General features: G+C 38.3%; 1 long non-coding RNA gene across 1 annotated transcript in view; it reads left to right on the top strand.

Moving 5' to 3' along the window:
• Window positions 1-16,718: 16,718 nt before the first annotated feature.
• LOC143671467 (uncharacterized) overlaps window positions 16,719-17,707 on the top strand; it is a 91,917-nt gene continuing 90,928 nt past the window's right edge. The window contains exon 1 of the long non-coding RNA XR_013169571.1: window positions 16,719-17,054. This is a non-coding gene — a long non-coding RNA (uncharacterized LOC143671467). The remainder of the gene's footprint in view (window positions 17,055-17,707) is intronic.

The raw sequence follows: 17,707 nt of genomic DNA, 5'->3' as shown, positions 1-17,707 counted from the left end.
ATTAGGAGACTTGTGATCAATCCAAGGATCTAATTTTTAATTGATTGATGTTTCATTGTCGGTGAATTTGCCCTGCAGGCTTAAAGTGAATCTTCCCATTTATCAGTACAGTTTTGGTTATCACTTTGCATATTTCAAACATTTTCCTTCTAGGGGCATAGAGGAGAAGACTGAAGCAAGCATATATTAGTAAGTGAAATTTCCTCATTTTTTTCCTTTCATAAACGCCTAGGAGAAGGCTCTGATTTCTTAACTTCTAGTATTTTATCCATTAGACCGCTGCATCCTAATTAAAATGATGGACGGTTAGTCAGGAAGCATTGGAATTAGATCACTCGCCTTTTATGAAATGATGATGGAGTAGGGGTCGAAGGAAGATTGGAGGCTGATCAACTTGGGCCTTTGTGGGAGGTTTATAGAGCTCTGCATTTGAGTCTTCTAGTAGTCCAACCATGGTGGGATCCTTTCCAAATTCAGAGCTAAAAAGGACCTTAAAGATCACCCAGGGCAGGGGTGATTGTTTATCTTACAGTTGGGGCAACCGACCTCACCAGGAAGGGCCACAGCGACTTATTGGTAAATACTACCCCATACCAGGTTCCAGTCAATTGCTCCCTTACTGTACCTCCCTTAGTTATATTGTGTGTGACCTTTTAATTCATATGTTGATGGATGGGTGGAGCTAGGGCATTTGTATTGTGAAGTCACTCTGGCCTGGCAGGCACACTCTTTTATTTGCCATGTTGTATTTATTTGGGGCAAGTTGTTGGAGATGTGCTTTCAGGGAGCACAGGTCACCCCTTGCCACCACCAATGCACTCTAGTTTCCGGCCAAACTGACCACTTGAAGCTTCCTGAACTTTGTATCATCACTTGCCTCTGGACCCTTTTTCCTTGTTGCTCCTGTGGTCTGGAATGCCCTGCCCTGCCCTGCTCTTTGCCAGCTCAAGTCCTACTCAGCCTTCAAAGCTCACATCAGGCTTTTATCTTTTAAAAGTTACCTTCCTTGCCCCTCCTGCTTGGGGCTTGCCTCTGTCACAACCATCCCTGCCATTGCCAGGTTGCTTCGTGGGTTGTCCCACTAGACTGGAAATCAGTGATACTCATCCCAGTGGGCTCGCTTCCCTAGGGAGGAATGTGCGAATCTCCATGTGTAGGATGAAAAACCATTTTCAGCATGCTACTCTACTTTTATGTTTTTAATGAAAAAAATTGCTTTTGTCATAAAATTATATTATGGGAAAGGAAAGGTCAAACCAAAACTTGGGCAGAGCAGTTTTATTCCAAGGGGCCACACCACGTGCTTTCCCAAAGAAGCGTAGCATTTCCTAAATTCCTGTCATTCATTCTTATTTATAGATAGGATCACAGTGTCTCAGGCATCGGTGGCAAGCACACGTGGATCTAGTTTTAAACCACGACTCTCTCAATCACTGACCTTGGGTAAGTCAGTTTCTCTTCTGAGCCCTCTTTTGCTTGGTCTGTGGAATAAAGGAGTTAGTTGTGTTGGTTGATTTTTCAGGTCCCTGCCACCCACAGGCACTTTCCGATCTGGGATGTCATTCAGTAGGCAGTGATACTGATGTCCTTTTTTCTGTGTTATTCCCGTTTTGATAATCTAGTGTCCGACCAGGTAGGCTTTGTGAGTCCCTGGGAATGAGGATTGCCAGGTTGAAACAATTCCAAGCTGGGCGACTCGCCAGGTGGCAACAACATGGCCACTTGTAGGATGGGAAGAATCGTCTTTCCTTCTTTCTCTTTTGGTTGCATCTTTTTTTCAGCAGATCAAGAATTAAAACAAAACAAAGCAAAACAAAACAATTCTGAGTGCTTTTGGGGTATGTTACAAGCACACGCCCCCTTAGGCACTTTTCTTTTTCAAAGGAGTAAGTTGAGCAGGAAGTTGTTACACATTAGGATAAGTTTATAGCCTCAGTTGGACTAAAAGAGGACTTGGAAGGCCACAAGTCCACATGCCCCAACTCTGATCAGAACTGGCATGGAAGTCATCCTGAACCCACGAGCTGCTCCCTTCTGCTTACAGAGCTTTTTTTTCGAGAGCCCAAAGCCTTCCTCAGGAGCCAACAGGCAGGTCTTTCTGTGGCAATCTTAAGATTTCTTGGAAGGCAGTGTATTTGCTCCTCTCCTGGGGTGAGCCTAACTGCAGAGCAATTATCCTGCATTTTTTAATGCACTCACCTCTAAATCTTGGCTTCAGACATTTAAAAAAAAATCTAATCCCTTTAACTCCCCTCTTCCTTTTTCATGTTCAGCCTTTTGTTTGGATATCATATATTTGTTTTTAAGTTTCCTAATGTACTGCCTCAAGAGCCACATATGGTATATATTATATAGTATGTCTTATGTTTAACCTCCTAACAGAGACCTGGGCAACAAGTTTCTCATTCTTTACTTCTTGAAATCCCAGGCTTTCTTGACACCAGTACTGAATTTTGTATTTAAGTGGGAATATCTTAAATTGGAAGCTTATGGGAAAGTCAGGGGAAATGTTAGACCATTAAGAAAATCATGTGCCAAACCACGTGGGAGCCTCTTACATACAACTTTGGTGGTCATGACCCCGGCCAGAAGGGGAAGCCTGTGATGTCACCTCTTCCCCAAGTCCCAGTTTCACGGATAGTATCTTTGAATGGAATTGTCTGAGGGAGATTGTTCCTTGTGAAAAGTTCACATGATGGAGTTTGAAGAGCTTGTTTCACTCGGAGCCCAGCAGGACAGAGTGGCTTGGAATGCAGCATTCAGTTTGTTCTGTTTGGCTGAAAGCTGTCACAGGGAACAAGTACTTAGCAAACAGCATGAACAAGGATTTGAACTAGAAAACGAGAAGGGCCTTGACAACATCGTAATAATGGCTCGTCTCCTAAAAAAACTGCTCAATGGTACACAAGGAGGTGATAAAGAAGAATAGGAAAATACATAAATAGATTTGGTTCTCATTCAGAACAGCCCAGCAGAAGAGTGTCCGAATGTTGGGTAAAGTTTGCGCAGAGGTTGCTGGGTCACTGTGGTCATCTTCATGTTGCTATAGCCAATCGGATTTTTGCCTCCATTAAGGCAATAGCCACAGATTAAGTCCATGCCTAAAGGATGCCCACACAACCTGTTGAGAATAAGATCGACCAATCAGCTGCTCAGTCTGTTTTCACAATGCAAAATGCCACCTGCCTTGAATATTTTTCTTTACTGTTGCACTGAGTTGACTGAATAGGCCTGTTGGTGCTGCTTTGGCTTTTCATGTTTTTAGTGGAACTTTGTGCAATTGGATGAGGCTAGTCTTTCAGTTCGTTTCCTTAGCTTCAAAATCAGTTCTTCCTATTTCTTGAAGTCTTTTTTTAATACTCCAATTTCAGATAATGTCTGTGCCCATATACATGAAATGTAAACCTTCATGGATGATAAAATTTAAATTCTGAAGGTGTGTGCAAAATATTCTGAGTTTCTGTTACGATGTGGACACCAGGGGTCATGCCACAGGGGCCCTCCTTACAATGAAGATCTAGTTTATACCTCATTCTGCCCTGTATCAGCTAATGCCCTAGTAGGATCCAGTACTTACTCAATAATGGGTTAAAATAGCATAGTACGTGCCCACGATACGGGGTACAGAAAGGCTCAGTGGAGAGAGTTTTAGCTGTGCATATGACATACGCTGCTTAGATTGCTACTTCACTTTAAAAAGAGATCAAATTCAATTAGACAACCTTTTCCAAATTTAATTCAATTCAAGAAACACTGTTAGATTACAAGGCAGTATAGTCTGATCATTTGGATTTTCTCTTACCTTTTCAGCTTTTTGTGGCTTCATATCAGCACAAGTTAAATTGGTAAATACTGAGGATTCATTGTTCAGAAATGCCAAGAACACTTCTCTTATTTACCTTTAACTCTTCTTGAAACTTTCAGAGTTCTCTCCTCTGCATTCATACAGCACTCCTGCTCCTAGCTGGATACAAGCTCAGATATTTGGGATATAAAGAGGCAGTCTTGTATTAGTGCTTAATGCCATGGCCCTTTGGTTGTTGGGGTCTGGCTGGCCTTAAGAGGGGATGGCAAATGTGCTAATCATTAATATTTAGTTGTTTTTATTTTTTAAGGATAGAATCTTTGGGAGAAGGTTTCCAATTTTAGCTCCTCTGTCGATCATTCTTAGTTTCTTGATCACTTAGAGCAGTACTGCTCAATAAAAGTATAATGCAAGCCACATAGGTAATTCTGAATTTTCCAGTAGCCATATTAAAAAAAGAAGCAGATGGAGCTCATTTAAAAAATGTTTTTTATTTAACCCAGTGTTTCTAAAATATTATAATTTTAACATGCAATCAATATAAAGTTATTAATGAGACATTTTATATTATTTTTTCCCCCTTGAATCTGGTGTGTGTTTTACATTTACAGTCCATCTCAGTTCAGTCTCGGCACATTTCAAGTGTTCAGTTGGCACATGTGGCTAGTGGCTCCTGTTTTGGATAGCAGCGTCTTAGATGGATCTAACCTCTAATTGGGATAGAGACTTGTGCTAACTCAAGTACGCTGACCTCCCTTGGGGGATTTAATAACACAGCTCTACTCACTTCTGTTCGGAACAGGAATCCCTCCTTTCAAATCTGAGTTCGTTGGCAACTTTGCTTCAAGAACAGTAATTATGATGCTTATGTTTGGGGCTGATATTTCCTTTGCCGCCACCCCTCCCCCCCCAAATTCACCTACAGTCAGCTGTTATTCTATGGACTTGTTCCCTAAATTTAAGAATCCAATAAGGAAGGAGTTCCTTTAAGCTTGAAGAAGATAATTTTAGGGCACAGGAAAAGGAAATACTTAATGTGACAGTATATGTTTGGTACCCATTCCCTTTAACAGCTGGCAGTGTTTATTGAGCAGCTACTATGTGTAAGACTTTGTGCTAGAGGCTGTGATGATCAAGACATGGGTTCTGTCCTCAGGAACTTATATTCCTATAGGGGAGGTAGTGCATGCACACACACACACACACACACACACACACACACACACACAGATGCAGAACTCTAATATAAGCTAAATATGAATGAGTGCCACACTAAAGGCATACCATATGTATTTAGAGCAGAGACGAGGGAAAGATTAATTCCAATGGAAGGGGACCATGGCTGGTCATGGAAGAGGTGACTGAACTGGGCCTTAAAGGATCAGTACTTTTCAAATCAATTAATTAAAAGAGCTACCCTCATCATATTGTACAGGATCAAATTTGAAATAGATCCCAAAAGAGTTTAAATTCACTGATTGCCTGGGGATTTCTCCACATGTTTTCTGCACTGAGTTTGCCTGGTGTGAGTGAAACTATTTTCCATTTCCTCAACACGTGCCTTGGTGCCATTGTCATAGACGTCATACAGGCTAAGTTAGATCCAACCTAATGTGGATTTTCTGGTGTTACCTGCCTTCCTTCTTTTGTTTTTCCATCCAGAGCTCCAACCATAGGCTAAAAATTTAAATTGTGCTCTTTGATGTGGGACTTTCTGTTCTGGACCTGATGAGTATCATTTCCATTATCGGGCTTGGCAAGGAGAGTAGGGGCATAGAACTCATTGGTTTTATTATCATTAATTATCAACCTCATTTGTCTAGCATTTTGCAATTCACATAGGTGACAACTTTTGATTGTCACAGTTTCTTTATGTGACAATATTATAGGTAAAGAACCCTAGGCCTGTAGTGATATACTGTCTCATCCATGGTTCTTTGGCTAGTGTGAGACCGAGATTCAACCCAGGTCTTCTGACTTTCCCACCCTGTGTCCTTACTTACCTTACTTATTCCTGCCCTGCTTTTCTGTTTCCCCAAAGCCCTGTCTTTCAAGTGCTGAGAGATAAGTTTATGCAGGCTAGCTCTGTGTTAAGAAATTTAATAAACAAAAATACAACCATCAACAATAGATAAAGTAGGATGGGATTATTCACATCGCAAATAATTTACCCATTGATTCAAAAAGTGAACTCCCTTGGAGAGGTTAGCATGTGGTTTCATTTCCAAAAATTAATCTTTTCTCCTATAGCTAAGGAGGACATTTATTAGGTGAAGTAAAGTATACATAGCTGTACAAGGCAGGTCATTACTTGAAGTTGGCAAGAAAATTTCTTTATATTAGTCAGTTTTCTATTTCCAGAAATGTGTTCTAACCTGAAACCTCTGAAATCGGTGCACAATTTCAAATTGAGTGGTTTTTGTTCTTTTTCTTTTTTCCTGGTAAAATATTCTTTTTTATACTCAACAAGCTTCACAGAATGGAATGCATTTTATTTTCCAAATCCTAAAAGTAAAAATCATTGCCCTGCCCTTAGGAAATGTTGCCTCTGTTCCTTGCTTTGGCAAAACTCCTTCTAGTTCTCTTTTCAATGGCATTATGAAGAACCACCATTCTAACAAGGCAGGGAGAATCAGATCTTGACACACAATGCAAGCAATTAAGAAAATTCTAGAAAACAACAAAACCTACTGGCACTGGTCACACACTTTATATATGCCATATCTTATTACCATTTGATGTACATTGAGATGAGGCAAATAAGCAATATTAATGGGAAAAGAATGAAGTTTTGATCGTTTAACTATTGATCTATAACATAGCAAGAAATGTCATTCATTTTCTCCCAAACTTCAATGTGAATGTATGGTTCTCATTGGCAAATGAAGATCAGTAGATAACTAAGAAAATTAGGGAAAGAAATATACCATAAAAATGTTCTATGATTGGATTTCTCCAAATGCAGTCTGGCTATCTAGAAAAATCCTAATTCTTAATTTAACATGATCAAACATTAACAAATGATAAAAGGCAGGGTGCTGAGTAAATATTTCTAGGGAGTTTTTGTTGTGAGACATAGAGTGTGTGAGTACCATTTTGACCTTCCTTTGCAACTCCCCTAGCAATTTCTATCACCCATACTCAGAATTCCAGGAGCAGTTATGGAAGTTATCAAATTTTTCTGCTCATGAAAAGACAGCAATGTGTTTAACACAGAGGGTCTGTGAATTTAAGTCCCAAGACTGTATTCTGGGATAACATGATTCACCTCCACCTCAAGTCACACATTTATTGAATGAATTTCATGTAAACTGAAATTTGTGCACAAAACTGTGTAGGAATCAGAGACCTGGGGTCTAGACCTTTTTCTGTCCTTAATTAGCCCTGTGCCTTGCGTTCTTGGACTTAGCATTTCCTCATATATAAAACAAGGATGGGGTTGGACTCAGCAATGTCTTCCTTTTTCTTTCCAAATTCTATCTCCTTTTTGTTTCCAGGCTGGTCATGTGATCTGACTCTTCAGGTTCACATCTGGGGTAAAAATGCTATTTTGGGGAAACTAAACTGCCACTGAGAAAACAGAAACATGAAAGGGCAATATTTCCTGTGTCGTTTTACTGCCACCCCCCATCCCCCCAGATGCCCTTGGACTATAGGACACTTGCATATATTAGGCATGCAAATCTGGGAGCAGAACAAGACCAAGATGTTATGACCACGACACTTGATTTGCATTGGAATGCCCCATGCGAAGAGCACATCAGAACTCATGAAGTGGCATTTGGCTTGAACTCTTGGAAGGCATGCCAGTCTGCAAAGAATCCAAATGGCAAATGTTGGAATGAGAGTAGTCCATTGTTCTTCTCTAAGTGCAACTTGATACTGAATCTGAAGAGATTGGACAAATATATGAATTTGATCATTTAATGCCAGTCACTTTCCCTCTAGGGGCCCCAGTGACTTCATCTATAAAATGAGGGCATAGGATGTGGAGAGAGATCATCAAACCCTAATATTCTGGTGTGTGTTTGGAGCATTTTTTTTAAAGTAGGGGTGTTAGCATTATATGTTGCAGGGAAAGGAGAGAACAACTTAGGGGGAGAGGAGATGAGTCTTGACTAGTGCTAGATCTGCTGCCTGCTGTGCCTGTTTCAGGTTAGAGGGCTAATAAAGGTTATGGATGCTTGTATGTCACTGTGTGTCATTGGGATTGCAAACCAAGTAAACTAACATAGTGAGATACATTACTGGCTTTTGGACTTCTGGCTCCTTCACCATCTTCCCTTTCTGGTTTTTGGTCATCTCATTGCTATCTTGCAAAGCTGGGCCAAGGATCAAATGCATCATAGTGTCCTAAACACTTGCCTTTGGAGGCAAGGTGCCAGTGACATGAGGACAAAGTGAATCCTGCTTAAAGCAGTACAGGTTTTACTTATTTAATTTAGCAAATTCTTATATAGCACTCACTGTTGCCAGGTGCTCTTCTAAGAATTTTACATGTATAACTCATTTAATTTTTGCGACATGGATTATATGTTATATTGTCCTCTCTTTAACAGATGAGGAAATTGAGTCATAGAGAGGGTTAAATACATTGCTTAAGGTCAAGCAGCTAGTAACAGCAGAGATGTGAACTCAGGCAGCCCAGCTCCACAGCCCATGCTCCTATCCTCTATGACCACGGGATACTGAGTCACTTGGCAGAATTCTCCACGTGCTCAGCCCCAAAGGTGCAACAGCTTTTGGGAATAACTGGCAGGCCTCAGCATTGTGAGCACGCCCAGTGGCCTCCCCAGTTTGAAATGCTTGGTGTGCATTCTCTCATTATCCTTCTCCTAAACCTGTAAAATGATCCTGTTATCGTCATTTTACAGTTGAGGAAACGAAGACTTGCTTGCACAGGCTGAGTAGCTGACGCCAGGATACTTTGGAACTGTGGTTTATACTTAGGCTGGATCTGAGTGGAAGCTCTTGGGATTAACTACCACTTTATATGGCCCCCAGCACTTTTTGTGGGTCTCCCTCTCCCTTACTTTCTCATAACATACGCTAGTTTGGGATTACAAGGGAGAATTTGCCTTGCACATGAGTGGGCTCCTGGCATAACGGATATTCGTACAAATGCTAGGTCGTCTTCGAGAAGTTATGGAAAGAGACTGTAGGAGGATTTACTAGGCTGAGGGGATTCAGGCACGTTGGACGTCACACTCCTGCCGGCTGTCTGAATGGGGAGCTTCGGCCTTTTATTGAAATGGACCTATGTAGAGACAAAACAAGAAGGGTGTGAATAAAATATAAGAATTTTTATTATAACAGATGGAGGCAACTCTAGGGCCTGTGATTAAATAATATTCCCAGATGTACTTTTCTTCCTGTTTGGGAATTAAATGATTGCTTGCTCTCGAATAAACGCAGTTTGACATAAAGGCAACTGAGATGGTATTAGAGCTATGGATGATGCTAAACTAACTATCCATCCAAAGAAGCCTAAATTAACCAAACGAGACCTTAAAACTCATTTGACTTTATTAATCTTTGTAACTCAAGTGACACCCTCCAGTTAGAAAGGATCCTCTATGCCTCCGGGTCTGACTCTAATTGCCAGTTAATAAAAATGCAGGGGTATCCTTAATCAGCCAATTAACTGACCTAACAATGATAATAGGGAAGGCAAGTGGGAGGGGTCCAGACTGAGAACAGCAAATCCATCAAGGTGGAGTAGAATTCTTTGGGGTTAATGGTGGACACCATTTAAAATAAAAGAATTTTGTTCTACCTTGACTGGTTTCCCATTTTTTCTTTCCTTTCTCCTTTCCCTGACATTTGTAATTGTTGGAGCCCCTAATTGGCTGATTAGCTAATTATGAGAGAGAGAGAGAGAGAGAGAGAGAGAGAGAGAGAGAGAGAGAGAGAGAGAGGGAGAATGTGTTGAACATGGATTAAAAAACCAAACCAAAGCAAACCACAGGTCTTTATTGTCTGAAACAATATGTGAAAACTATGCTTGGTTGTTAAGGATTTATTATTTGAAATTTAGAGCATCATTTTTTTTTCTGGAACAGTTACCTCCTGATTTACAAATCCTGTAATCTTAACATGTAATGTGAGATAGGAATACAATATGAAAGGTCTGACATTAAGGGAGTCAGTTTTTTTTTTTCTTGAACATGTCATTAAAATTTAAATAACAGTAAAACAGAAGCTGTCTTTATTGAACAAGTATACTATTGGGACAGGTATATTTTTGTGTGTGTGCAGAAAATTGTACTAAATTAAGAATAAGAATATAAAATTTTTTTTTAAAAGTGTGCATGTAGGCAGAATTCTCTTCTCAGTGGTCATTTACCACTTTATAAATATCCTCAGAAGTTGATGATAACAAAAACAATTTAGGATAGAAACTGTTCTCGCTCCAGAGAACTCTGTTATTTGGTTTTTCCTTCACAGATGCAAGCACATTTTTCTCATATAGACATATTTGGAAACACTAAATTATGGAAAGCTGCTAGAGGAAGCTTATGGTTAATCTGCTAAACCAACTCAACCCCTAATTCCAGAGTTGTAAGTTTTCTTTGAGATTTATGATTATCTATAGCATTTCCATTTTTATCATTACTCATCTGGACTTTTGTCACCAGGCTATAGAATTATAGCATTTTGTAGTTGGAAAGAAATTTAGAGATTATCTAGTTCCACACCATCTCATTGGCCAGAAGAGACTCCAAAGTCCAGCCAGAGGAAGGGACTTGTCTAAGGTCACTTGGGGGAATTTTCTGGCTGAGCTTGGAGCCTGTCTCCAGATTCCCACTCCTGTCTTCTCTCTTTTCTTCCAAGCTTCCCTTATATAAATACATCAAAAGGCCAGAGGGCAAATGACAACCACCATATTCTGATAGATGTTTTGATGCAAAACCTGCTGCACTCTAAATCTGGTTGCATTCATTTTTTAAACATTCCTCAATGGTCAACTCAGAAGGCATATGTCTTAGTTTTATTCTTACAAGTCTCATCACTCCCTCTTTCACCAATGCCTTATTAACATGTCTTCTTTCTATTCTGAAATGTTCTCAGGGGAATAACAGACTGTGTCCTGAATTTGGAAGTGGAAGTGACTGTAGGATCTATTTCTTTTAACCTGATGGCTAGGAATTGCTGCCCTTACAGTTATCCAAGATACTGCATAAAAGCGTTGTTCAAAATACATCTTCGCTGGTGCTGTACTGAGGCCTACAAGGTATGTGTACCTTGATTTTAATTCGTCTTTTTTTTTTTTTTAGGGGAAGGAAGTGTTCTCCCCACCAGCCTTTTGTTTTGTTTTATTTTCAATCTGCAGGCTTTAAATTTTATTTGTGTAGAGACTTTCCTTATTTTTCTTATTGGGAGTTAGATCCCCTTGTGCTTGGAGGGTTCATCACAAATTGCTTGTAAATCAAGATCTGATTAGGAAGTAATATATTCATCTGTAACTCCTGCATAAAAGTTATTCAAGTATTGTGACAAAATAAGTGTTGTTTACTTTATACATTTTCTGCAAATTCTAAAGATTTCATCTAACTTAAAGGCTCTCATGGAATCTTGGGGATTGTGGCTTGCCCACTGAGAGTATAAAGGCTTGCTAAATTAAGTTGATTTGCCTGTGAAAGAAATGCTTCCATTATTCATGTCAGAAGCCTGTCACATCAAATTGAGGGAGTGGAGAAAACCCTTTTTTATCAACATTTAGAACCAAGAAAAACCAACCATTGAGGTCCTGAATTTCAATCGGGGAAAAAGTCAGGCTGAAAGCAGGGTTCAAAAAAAAAAGAAAAAAAAAAGGCTGGGTATTTGTCTAATGTTGAAAATCAGCAGAGGAGATTGATTTAACTTTGGCTGAAACTTTTTATATAGACAGACAGAATGAAACTTCTTAAAGCAGCAAGTAGTACATACAATCTTGGTGTCTTTCATGTGTAAACTTGTCAAAAGTAGTTAAGCTAATTCAAATTTAAATCTCCTTGAATTCCTATTCTTGGACTCTTAATTTGTTTATTTTAAAGGATTTAGGAATGCATTTCTTGGGGGTTACTTTTCAAACGTTGATGAATGTATTTTGTTTCCCAAAGTTCAAGATTATAGGGCTCTGGTGTGTGATTAGTAGTTGTATTAATACGAGAAGGAAGACAGGCTGGTCAAGCACCAGAGCCCTCTTGTTTGTGTCAGGTATGTGGGCATTTGTCTGTGTGTGGATGTATTGTGTCCATGTATGCACACACACACACACATAACTTCAAAAGAAAAGCAGAGCGTTAAGAAAATAACACAACTTGGAACACGCAAGGAAGGACCTACAAAACATTCTCACATAATATTAATTATTTTAGGAAGATTCTATTGTATTCGCCAGGTTGGTGGATTTTATTAAATTTTAAGCATTTGAAAACGAATGATAATATGGGAGAATTTATTTGATTACTAGTTATGTAATAAAATTTAATGTTCACTTTTTATTTTGCAGTATTTGATTTCTATCAGCAGATGCATTTCAAGTTTTGCCTGCACCCGGTAAAATCAATCACAAGAACTGAGGGAGTTCTTGTTTTTTTGCAGATCTAATCCTTATCCTATCTTCAATTACCTTGAATAAATTTATTCCATAATTAGCCAACTGATAGTCTTCAATTGCCATTTTAAGTTGATTTATTAAAGCATCTTCTGAGCTACTGAAAAATGTGGAACTTCATTTTTCTATGTTTCTCAGAGTTTTACAGATTTTACCTAAGTTTTGCACGGAGAAAACTGCTCCAAAGAATGTAAAAACTGGACCATTTAAACGGTTTGAAAGAATTCCTGCCCTTTTATTCCCTTTTAAAATCTGAAGCCGGAAATCAGGTTAAGGAATCATTTTTCCCTTCCTTTGGTGGGAGGTTCTGCAGCACTTAAGGCATAAGTTGAATTTTATGCCTAACTGATATTTGTGTCTAGTGGAAATAAGAGTTGGCTTGTGGTATTCCCGGGACAAAAGTAATTACTTCTCCGATTGACTGCGAATTTGTGCAGGTTGTAGATGGGGGAGCCATGAATGAAATAGAGAGGCGATTGTACTGTGGAGGCCTGAGAAGACAAGGATTAATGATGAGCAGAATTGTATTTTGGTGTTCTTTCAGGAATGTTACAATCTCCCTGAAAGCGAAGGCTGCTAACAAGGAACCTATGGGATGGGGTTGGAGAGGGTTGGGGGAGGGGCGTCAGGGGGCAGGGGCTTGCTCACTGGTGAAAACAGAAGACTGGGCTATGTCAGGGCAGGAATTGACTATGGAACTCGCGCGTATTTACCAAAGCACAAAACCGACAAACACAATAACAACAAAATAACTTCTCTAATTTGACCTGTGCTATTTTTAGATCATGACTACCTTCTACCATAGGTCATCCCTGTATTGTGCTTTGCCCCCAGCCCCTGCGTTTTGCGGGATGTTTGTTTCCAACCGTAAAGCAATCCTATTGGGTGGGCACCAGGAACAGAAGATGGCAATAGTAAAATCATTAGTTTATTGGTGTTGTTGTTTAAAAGGGGCATTAACATTTCCAGGCAATTTTCAGTGGCTGGTAAGGTTGTTTTTTAATGCATGAGCTTTGAATTCTGTAGAATCATAAAGAGATAGCTTGTTAGAGCTGGGAGGGATTTTAGAAGTTGGATGAGGTCAAACAACTTTATAGGTGAGAAAACTGGAAGAGAAGAAAGGAAGAGAGACAGTATCAGAGCCTAGTTTTTCTGATTCCCAGGCCAGTGAACTTACTTCCCACTGATATACACATGACTGACAGATGCATTTTTCCCTCCGCTTAGGATCAAACAATCCTGAAATGGACCATATTAAGTAAAAATGAAAACCCCTACAACTCCAAACCCGAGAGATACCCACTCACAGTCCAGGGTATTTCTTCCACACCTCCCCCTCCCCAATATACAAATATAAACACCATTATTTTTCAACTTGTATTACTCATATTTTGTTGCTTGTTTAATATATATAATCTTTAATATATAATCTGCTACATGCGATTGTCATTTTTGCAGTGAACACTACTTTTAATCAATAATATAACAACTAATACATGTGAATTATAAAGGTACTTGCACATTGCAAAAAAAGAAAAACCTTAGAGTATTACATGCAACCGAAAGTGAAACACTCTCCATCTTCCCCTACTTTATAATCCTATTCCCCTAAATCCTCACTATTAACACATTAGTGTACATCCTTTTAAACTCTTTCTAAGCACAATATACACAAATTTAAAATTTACTGCAGATTGGGATCATCCTTTGCATAGTTCTCTATAACTTTATTTTTTCACCCAATAGTATCTTCTGAACATCTCTTCATGTGACTACAGGCAATCTACTTGGTCTTTTAAGGGCTCCATAAAATTAAATTGTATTGATATTGATGTAATTCAGTATCTTTTTTTCTGTTTCTTGATGTTTTGTGTTTTTTTTTCTGTTTATGTCTTTTCTGATTATTTCAAAATTGATTTGTAGACCCTTTCTGCATTTTCTGGCTAGTAACTATTTGTCATAAATATTGTAAATATTTCTCCTTGTTTGCATTTTTCTTTCACCTCTGTTTCTGATGTTTTTTTTTTATACAAAAGTGTTTAATTTTTAATTAATTCAGAGCTGTTAGGTTTTTCCTAGTTACTTCCTGGCCTTAATGTAAAAAAAATGATTGACCTTCTACCCCATGACTTAAAAACGAAACAAAACTCCCCTATATATATTTTTTCTGATACTTTTATGATTTTGATTTTTCACACACTTAAATATGTAAATTGCTCCATGCTTAATAGCATGGATTTTGAAGTAGGAAAGGCTGTGTTTGAGACATTGTTTTATCAATGGCTAGCTGTGTGACTTTGGACAAGTCACTTTTCCTCAAGATGCACCTGGAATGGGTGGAATCACATGTCCATCTAATCAAAAAGTCACATCCACAATTGGGTGTGCTACATCACCGTGGAAATAATCTAATCAAAAGTTTCTACCCTACAATATTGAATCAGGATTAAAATAAATGGCTGCCCCCCCCGGCAAGATTCGTTCAGGATTAAAATGTCGCTTTTCTATAAGGAGAGTGGCAATTGCATAATACCAATGTATTCACATATATTGCTGGCTGGCCCAAGTGCTATCATCACCATAGATCTTTGGACTGGAGGCACCACTAGAAGCAAGAATTAGAGGCTGCAATTATGTGCCTGCAGGATAACCAACATGGGGCAACATGCCAGCCTCTGACTTCTCTCTTTCTTTGGTTAAAGCCCCCGCAAAGAGGGCCAGGGTTGACCAGGGGGCACAAGCTGCTGAATGGCTATTTAATTTATAAATCTGCATGCTTTCAAAACTTTGCATGTTTTTTGCTATATTTTTGGATTTTGTTCTTAGTTTAATATTAATATTAGACCTTAATTGAATGCTGCTAAGATCAAGAGCAAAAAGGAGCATATATGGGTATGTTGATATAGTAAGCCTCAAATATGTGTTATTAAGCTAATGGTTATTTACATAAAATATAAGTATATATTTATATACTCTTTTATGTTTTAAGACTACAGCAGGAACGAAAAATTTGTAAATCTATGTTGTATTCATTAATTTTTGCTTTTGTTCCCCAGATTCATGATGTACTTGTTTTAAATAAATTAAAATTTCCATTTGAACAAAGATATGCATAGAAAAAGACTGGAAGGAATAGATCTAAATGTTAACAGTGATTATCTCTGAAAAGTAGAATGAGAGATGATTTTTAATTTTTTCTATATGTTTTCTTATCTGCCTTCCCCCAAATTCTGAGCATTTTAAAACAAAAACAAACAAAGACTATAAACAAAAAAAAACATCACTTTTCTGGGGTATATAATACTTTCAAACCGGCACATGGTATAATCACATAGTTATGCATTCACCACTACAATCAGTATGAAAACATTCTCATTTCTCTATATTTGATTTTACTTGGTATATCCTTGTACCTGTTTTTTATTTTAACCTTCTTATATCATTTTATTTTGGGTATTCTTTTTGTCAACAATTAATGGCTGTTTTTTTTTTTTACTTACTCTGAGAGTATTTGTTTTTTAATAAGGAAAACCAACCCATTTGTGTTTATTGTATTTGCTCCCTATTGCATCTTTTTTTCTGTTTATTATGAATTCCTATTGCCTTCTTAATTTCTTTCTTTTATCTTAATTTTACTGGTATAAAGAAGTTTCATATTATCCCTTGTTTTTTATTCTTTATGTGATTAGAAGGTCTACTTCCTATTTCTAATTTGCAAATTATCTTGAAATGATCAACAAAGATATTTGAAACTGCATTTCACCATCAATTTAGAGATGAATTCATTCTCTAAATTCATCTGGCTGGCCCAAGTGCTATCATCAGAATTCAACATTTTGTCTCTCGCTTCTATTAAATCCTGAGAAGATTCAGTGTATTTTTATTTTATCCCTTCCTCCCTTTCCCGGGCATTGATGGATTAGTCTGAAAATTTAGCTCAAGATTATTATTACACTTTCAATTTACATTATGGCTCTAATATTTCAAGAAATAATTAACAGAGGCATTACACTTCCTGACCATATGATAAAGAGTGATTTGCATTTAAAAGATTTTTGGTTTCATTGCTCATCCATATTTTTTGTAAATCATCTAATTTGAGATTTTTACTCAGATTTAATATTAATTTAGCTAGAATACATCAGTGATTAATTTTTTCACCTGTTGATGAACATTTGGGTTATGTTTCCTTTTCTTCCATTACAAGTAAAGCTGCTCTGAACATTTGTTTACAAGTCTTTGTATGGACATATACTTTCTTATTACTATTTAGAGTCCTTTAAAAGAGGAAATATTTTGGAGAGAGTCCAGAGCAGAGCTGACAAAATCTTCAGGGCCAAAAGAAGAGCAGATGTAGACTCTTAGAGAACAGATGCTTCAGGGAACAGAGACACGGATGTTTGGAGATGCTTGAGCCCAGCAGATGTTGTCATGTGCCTTTCCATGAGATATTAAGCAAGCCAGAAACGTGCAGAGAGCCAAGGGAAGCCAAGAGATAAAGGCCAGCCCTGGAGAAGTAACATGAGGAACCCCCACAGGAACGGAAGCTGAAATCAATGGAGCTCAGGCGCAAGGAATCAACAAATGCCAGCCACGTGACTTCCCAGCTGACAGAGGTGTTCCAGACCCATCGGCCTTCCTTGAATTAAGGTATCAGGGTTTCCTTGGTGGTAAAGCTTAACAGTTCCCTATTTTTTCTCCAGTCTCTCAAGGGAGTTTGCCAATACTTTTCAATTAACTGCCCAACATACTCTGGGATGTATCTGGGTACTACCTTAAGCTATACAGAATTATAAGCCCTCATTCCCATTCCTGGGTCCATGTGTTTGGGTTGTTTAAATGAGCTCTCCAGGCAAGTTGAGTTAGATTATGTGCTACAGAAAATTTATTTTTTGGACAAAATAAAGCTCTCTTCCTTTGGTCTCAAACAGTAAGTAAAGTTCTAAAAGACAGTGTCCTTCTTACCCATTTTCTGATTCATCTTAGTCCTGACCAGATTGGCTTCATTCTTATCTCTAATTGAAGCCTAATCTCTTTTATGGTTTTTTTCACAGTTGTAGGTAGCAATGCTGACTTTCGGAGCTGCAAAACTCCAACTCTGAGTCTTAGGTATCACATAGGTAGCCAAAATTAGGATTCTTCGCGAGTAAATTTTTGCATATGGTGTGAGGTTCATTTGAAGTTCTTTTCTTTTTTTTTAAATTGTCATATGTATATTCATGTTTTCCAGTAGCATTTGTTGAAAAAATAGTCCTTTCTTCACCGAATTGCCTTTGCTCCTTCATTACAAATAAGTTGACTAT

Source organism: Tamandua tetradactyla, chromosome X, assembly GCF_023851605.1.
Source record: "Tamandua tetradactyla isolate mTamTet1 chromosome X, mTamTet1.pri, whole genome shotgun sequence".
In the NCBI taxonomy this organism is placed as follows: domain Eukaryota; kingdom Metazoa; phylum Chordata; class Mammalia; order Pilosa; family Myrmecophagidae; genus Tamandua; species Tamandua tetradactyla.
The sequence above is the reverse complement of the archived record's forward strand: the minus strand, read 5'-3'. Positions and strand labels throughout refer to the sequence as shown.